Consider the following 6,568-nt stretch of genomic DNA (forward strand, 5'->3'; position numbering starts at 1 on the left):
CATATATGTGCACATTATGTTATATATATGTCCTTTTAGGGTGGAAAAGCAGGAACTATTCTGAGTTTCTTCTACTTCACATAAAATATTATAAAAGAAACTTTAAGTGCAATGCAGTAAGTTAAGAATGAATAATACATCCCTAGAACAATCACTAAAAAATTAAAAGTAATTAAAAAGTCAATACAATCATACCTTACAAAGTCAACACAAAATTAAAATGCAGTACTAAAATTATTTCTAATAGCAAAGTTCTAAACACTTTTTGCTGCTGCAAGGACCTCCAGTCCATCGGGCCTACCAACTACTCACTGCCCATACCTTTCCTCTTATCTTCACAGTTCTCCCTTTACATCCAGATTCCAAGGTTTCTGAAATTAATCCTTCGTTTGCATACATTTTCAACTTCCTTGTCCCTCTCTCTTACATTTACCTTGAAAGTTACCTCCACTTACTCAATGTCTGCATTTGAGCAGTTCAAACTGGAATGTTAACCATTCTACCTTATCACACTATCAATTTATCACCAGAATTTCTCAGCATGGGTGAACAGGCCTACTAATTTTCTCTAGTCAAAACACTCTCCATCACAGCCACTTCCTTTCATATTCACAGATGATGTCCTTGATTTCTTTCACTAGGGAAAAAGAAGCAACCAAAGGGAATGGTTCATCTTGCCAATGGTTCATCTTAATGGTCCATTAAATCTCCCACTCTGCCTGAGACCCACATACTTTGTCTTTCCTCTTGTGAAAATGGAATAACTGCCCTGCATATTTAAGGCTAAGTACCGCACTTTGGCGACGGGTTTTGATGATCATCTATATGAAAAAATTACTCCAGAAATGAGCCACAATCTTTTCCTTTATCATTTGTTAGAACATTCACATCAGCATATAGAGATGTTGTATCTCCCTACTATCTAAAAACCCTCCCTTGACCTGACATCCAGGTGTCAGGTAGTGGTGTTCCAGTACTCTGTTCTCTCTATGTAAGTATGTCTTGATGGAGTTGCTTTTACTCTTGGGGCACATCTTACCCCATTTTCTCCTGAACTAGATCCAGTCATGTTTGCCTTCTCCCACCTCCATCCTCCCCTGCAACGCGACCAGCTGCCACATCCAATGGGAAGTCTGCTGTCGTCATCTCACTTCAGCCATTAGCAGAATTTGGAGGAGGTAGGTAGAATCGCTCCATTTTCTAAATGCCCACGTTTGTTCTCACTGACTCCTCCCATTCTCTTCTCCCTGACCACTTCGGATTCCTTGCGAGGCTCTCCTCTACAGGAAATTTATTTCTAAATGTGAACGGCAGCATGAAGGAGTAATTAGATCACATAGTATGGTAGAGTACACTACTAATGTAAACCAATGAATCAAACAAGTAGAGAAAATCATGAACTTAAAAAAAAAATCAAGCTGACATTGAAATTTTATAATTTTATTTGAGGTCTCAGAATTCTTATTTGAATAGGGAATTATACTTCTTTTACTAGGACACAGAATGAATGAGCAAAAGTCTCTAAAGCTGAAGGACCAAACCCTTTCAAAATTTTTATAGATTAGAAGAAAAAAGTATAATCTTATCACTGGTAAGATTTAGGGGGAAAAAACAAACGCTTCATATGATGTTTTAAATAAACTATATAGAGATGTGTGGATGATGTGTGTGTGTGTCAATTTTTCTGGGTGCAATAAATGGTTCTGTGGATTTTTATGTATTTTGTAGTCAAGAAATATAAGATAGGAGGAGCTTATTTAATTATAGGAACAGATTTATAATTATTCCTCATTACTCATTAATCTGCCTTCTGTCTTTGAAATGACAGCAAAATAAAAAGAAACTGGATTTTATAATTCACATGTTTTACAATCAGCATCAGGGAACAGTATTTACACTGTACAAATTACTTCATGTCCTAACACCTTTTAAAAATTTCACGAGACAGGTTGGACCATGGGTCTCCTTGTGGTGGCCACAGCTCCAGGGCAGAGTACAAACTGGGGCGGCCGAAGTCATGGCAGGACAGATGTTTGGAAAGTTTCTTCCCCTCTTTCACCGAGTTAGAGTTTAAAGGAATGAAGCAAAAACTGTAACCAAAGGAAGCATTATGCTTCCAGAAAAATCTCAAGGAAACGTACTGCAAGCAACAGTAGTAGCTACTGGATAGGGCTCTATAGGAAAGTGGGGATAGACAACCAGTTAGTACGGAAGCTGGAGACAAAGTCCACCCAGAATACGGACGTCGCAGATGACACAGATTAGTTCTTATTTAGAGTTGGTGATGTTCTTGGAAAGTACATAGACTGAAATCAGTCATTACTGAAATGGCATCACAGGAAGCTGCGTTTCCCAGTAAAGGTGTGAACAGTAAAATAAGGGAAGAATTTGCTAAATGTAAAAGGAAAGATATACTGTTCATTTTTTCTTTTTTGAAATGGTTGGCACAGTTAGTCTTTGAAATAATCTATTTTTTAATCAGCAAATATTAGACATACTTCAAGCAGGCATTACAAATTAATAATTAAACATTTTAAATTACCTTTTTTAAGAGCCGACAGTAAGCATAAGAGGGAACACTTGGACGTTCACCGTGCTTCTCCCTGTCCTTACCCTGGTACGGCTTGAAACGGCCATTTGCAAGAAGCAAAGAAGTTCAGAAGAGAGCTGAAACCACTCTTGCTTTCTTCATTTCCCAAAACTTCAGATGCTACAGGGAGCCACAGATTATGCCTGTTCATCTTGGACTGAGCTGTAAATTCACAGGGCTTGCTGAGACTTCATTTGAGAGAGGATAAGTATTTCCTTCACTAAATAAGGTTTAAAGGAAAATGGGAAATGAATAAATTTGATATTTTTTTATGTTCCACAAGCCATATTGTTCAATTTTAGTAGTTATATTCATTTGTCTTAATGAGTGTAATTCCTTCAATCTGCCCAATATATGAAACACTAACACTTAGAAAGAGTTTTTCTAACTTTAATTATGAGAAAGATCGTTGCCTCTGAAAATGCACCATTTTAAGCATGAGTAATGTTGATGCTGTCGATGGGATGGAGGTGGAATTTACCTCAGTCCTTTAGATGGTAGGAACTCTAGTCTGAAAGGGGAGCATACGTCAGGGAAATCTGAAAATCATGAGAGTCTTAGAAAGTGTGAGCACATACAGATGAAATTCTGGCAGCGATTGGGAAGTAGGGAAGTGATGGGGAATGAATCTAGGAGGGGTCCAGGAGGCTTCTCTCGACTCTTTGAGAATCTCTTACTATACCCCTATCTCTAAATTGCAAAGTGAAATGGAAATATGAATGCATTATTTCTCTGCTAGATAAGGTAGCACAACTATAGAAGTAAAATTAGTTAGGCATTTGTTACATTAAAGGGTAAATATATTCGTTATCTTATTAATTTTTTTATTTACTTCTCAGCCTCAGGTTATGTTTTCAACAGATGGTCAGAATCTTTATGCGGGCGGGGGGCATCTTTTCCAATGTCATTTATTCAAAGATTCTATTTAAAGTTATGATAATAATTTAACTGAAAATTCTCATATGAAGTAAGCAATGTTTATCGAAAACATAAACTCACTACAGTTGCTCATATTTTTTTCCAGAATGAATGAAATTAACAATGACATTAAAAATCAGGTGAGAAGGGGCACCTGGGTGGCTCAGTGGGTTAAAGCCTCTGCCTTCGGCTCAGGTCATGATCCCAGAGTCCTGGGATTGAGCCCCACGTCAGGCTCTCTGCTCCGCAGGGAGCCTGCTTCCTCCTCTCTCTCTGCCTGCCTCTCTGATTTCTTGTGATCTCTGTCTGTCAAATAAATAAATAAAATCTTTAAAAAAAAATCAGGTGAGAAATGAACAATTTCAGAAGGAAGAAAACAGTATATTTTTCCCTATTTCTTGTGAATGAAGCTATCACTGACATATCACTGATAGTCAATTTCAGCAGTTACTGTCCTGAAGTTTATAAGCCGGACAGAAGACTGGGGGAAAAAAAAATCAAGCCATGTGGCATAATTGTTAACTGCTGGGAATCAATAAGAGAAAATAGTTCATGCTGGCACATCTCAATCAGAAGTGGAGTTGAAACACAAGGAGTGCACCAAAGGTAAGCAGCTTTGTAAGCAAAGCTCAAGGAGCAGCTCATTCAGTGGGCTCAGTGATCTGGCCCTCAGAACAGCTATTTATTGTAGAACCTGGGGGATTTACACTATAATTTTTATCCCTGAAGAGCAGAGTTGTCACATATTGTTGAAATATAATTTAAAAATCATAGCAAACATTTAAAATTGAGAGGAGTACGTAATACCACTAATATACAATGATTCCTTCTAAATTCAAGTGTAGTTCATTCAAGCTTTTTGGTGCACTCAACATGTGACAGGCATTGGTCTTACCATTAAAAATACAAGGGTGAATGAAACTAGTCCTTGCTCCCAAAAAGTCTTTCTCCAAAGGAAAGAAATTCAGGTCAGATAAGATTTCAGGATATTTTGGTAAATGGCACACCTGGCATACACACAGGTATGAGTATGTATGGGACAGGTCCTATGGGAGGAAAAGAGAAGAGAGAATCTACTAGATCTAACCAAGACGAGAGATTTGAGGGTGACCCCGGTGTAATATTTTGCAACACTAATTGTTTTGCTAAAAAGGTGTGTGTTTTAAAGCACGAAGATAATTAAGTATTGCTATGACACAAACATTCGGAAGATAACGGGGGCAAGCTGATGCCCTTGTTACAGTGGGATGATGTGCACTGGGGCGTCTGAAGGCTCCTGGTGATTATCCACCCATCGGATTCCTAGACTTCCCGTGGCAAAACTTGTGCCATCCTACCAGGGTGGGTATTTCAGGGTTGGGTAGAGACTCCCAGACAGTTTGTCAAACGAAAGCTGCCTGCCGAAGACTATGCTAGTTGAGTTTATTTTAGCCTAGCATTTTCTTTATAAATTTTAGGATGGTTGTTCATAGATGGAATGAAATAACATGGATGCCTTTGTGACTGAGGTAATAGTTCTAAGAGGGGGGCTGGAAATATTGTCTCGTGCAATTCTGGAACACCTGCTGAGCAGCTTCTGCTACCGCTTCTGTACCCAGGAATAGGATATGCCAGCAGATTGATGAGGGAATTAGAGCAGCAGGGTCAACCACTTCAGAATTAAGATATCCAGGGCAAGGGCATGAGGGATGAGGGTGTTTCCTTAGGGACTTCTTTTTCCCCAGAGCACTGAGTGTACTATTCTATTGTGGGTTTTGTTTTGGGGGGTTTTTTGTTTGTTTGTTTGTTTTAATGCCCTCATCTTTTCTTTCCTAGCAGATATGAGACACTGGGAGTCAAGGTCCTCTTCTGATCTCTTTTCCCAGCACAAATAGGCAGCAGAGGAATGTGACAGGGCAAATAAAGAGATCCTGTGCCTGACTGGAGGAAAATCTTGGTCACAGTTTGACTAATGCTTAGACACTGCAGGCAGACCGAGCACTCGTGTATGCAGTGCATTTTGATAACCATTCACATAGCTAACGTGCTAGTTGTGCATTTTTGATTAAATTCATACACACGGCACATAGAACAAAGCATAAATCCTGAAGTGCATATTCACAATGATTGAGGAGAAGCAAGACGAAAACATTACAAAATATGGTCTTTGTATTTCTGATCCTTTGAATTAGTGCAGAATGATATAAAGCGAAAGGTTTATATTTGCAAATCAGTGAAATGTACTGGCCTGAAGTCCAACAGAGGGTGCTCAGATCTTTTCCTCCTCTTTCCTAGCCACCTGACTTGAAGCCACTTACTTCAGTAAAGCCTTACTTGCCTGACGACTGGCGATAGTCACTTAGCACACACCCTCACACAAGGTGAGATTAAATAAATCCTGACTATTTTGTCAGCGAGTCGTATGGAGGTGTTTCACAATGTGCTTGTGAGGATGAACACACAAGTGAAGCTTCAGAGCTTACAAGCAGATTTAGAAAATTAAGGCATAACATGAGAAATTTCATAAAAATGTTATATATGCATGTGTGTTTGTGTTTATGAGTATATTAGAGGTAAAGAGAATATGTGGTATATTATGACCATTAGGATAAAAAAGACAATGGTGAAATGCAAGGAACACAATGGCAATGAAGAAAAGAAAAAATTGAATCTAATATTGAAAAACGTGTAGCAAATTTCACAGATTTCTTAGATCTTGTATGGTGCCTAAGAGATCACAAGTCATTTGATAATTTAGCCCAGATCAGGGTGACCCAAAAATAATACCAAAGCATAATCATAATTAAAGAATCTTAGTGGCAAAAGGGGTTCATGCATTCCCTGGGGTAAGATCAAGACACTCTTGAAGGTCACTGTCCTGGATGTGGCTGAAAGCCCACATATATGAAGGCACCCTAAGGACAAAGTTAATTTCTGGTCCCCACCTCAGAGCAGGAATTGGATATAGAAAGGAAGAAGCACAGTTTGGCAATATGTGGAATGAGCAAAGGGGACAATATGTGACAATGGTTCTTGCCTTGAATATTTTAAGATCTACCGCTGACTGAGCTTATGATGAAA

The 6,568-nt window shown here is 38.7% G+C and overlaps 1 pseudogene; it reads left to right on the forward strand.

Annotated features, from left to right (window-relative positions):
* The first annotated feature begins 2,017 nt into the window (after window positions 1–2,017).
* On the forward strand, window positions 2,018–2,310 carry LOC132023987 (10 kDa heat shock protein, mitochondrial-like; annotated as a pseudogene).
* The last annotated feature ends 4,258 nt before the right edge of the window (window positions 2,311–6,568 follow it).

The sequence above is a fragment of the Mustela nigripes genome, chromosome 8, assembly GCF_022355385.1.
Source record: "Mustela nigripes isolate SB6536 chromosome 8, MUSNIG.SB6536, whole genome shotgun sequence".
Taxonomy (NCBI): domain Eukaryota; kingdom Metazoa; phylum Chordata; class Mammalia; order Carnivora; family Mustelidae; genus Mustela; species Mustela nigripes.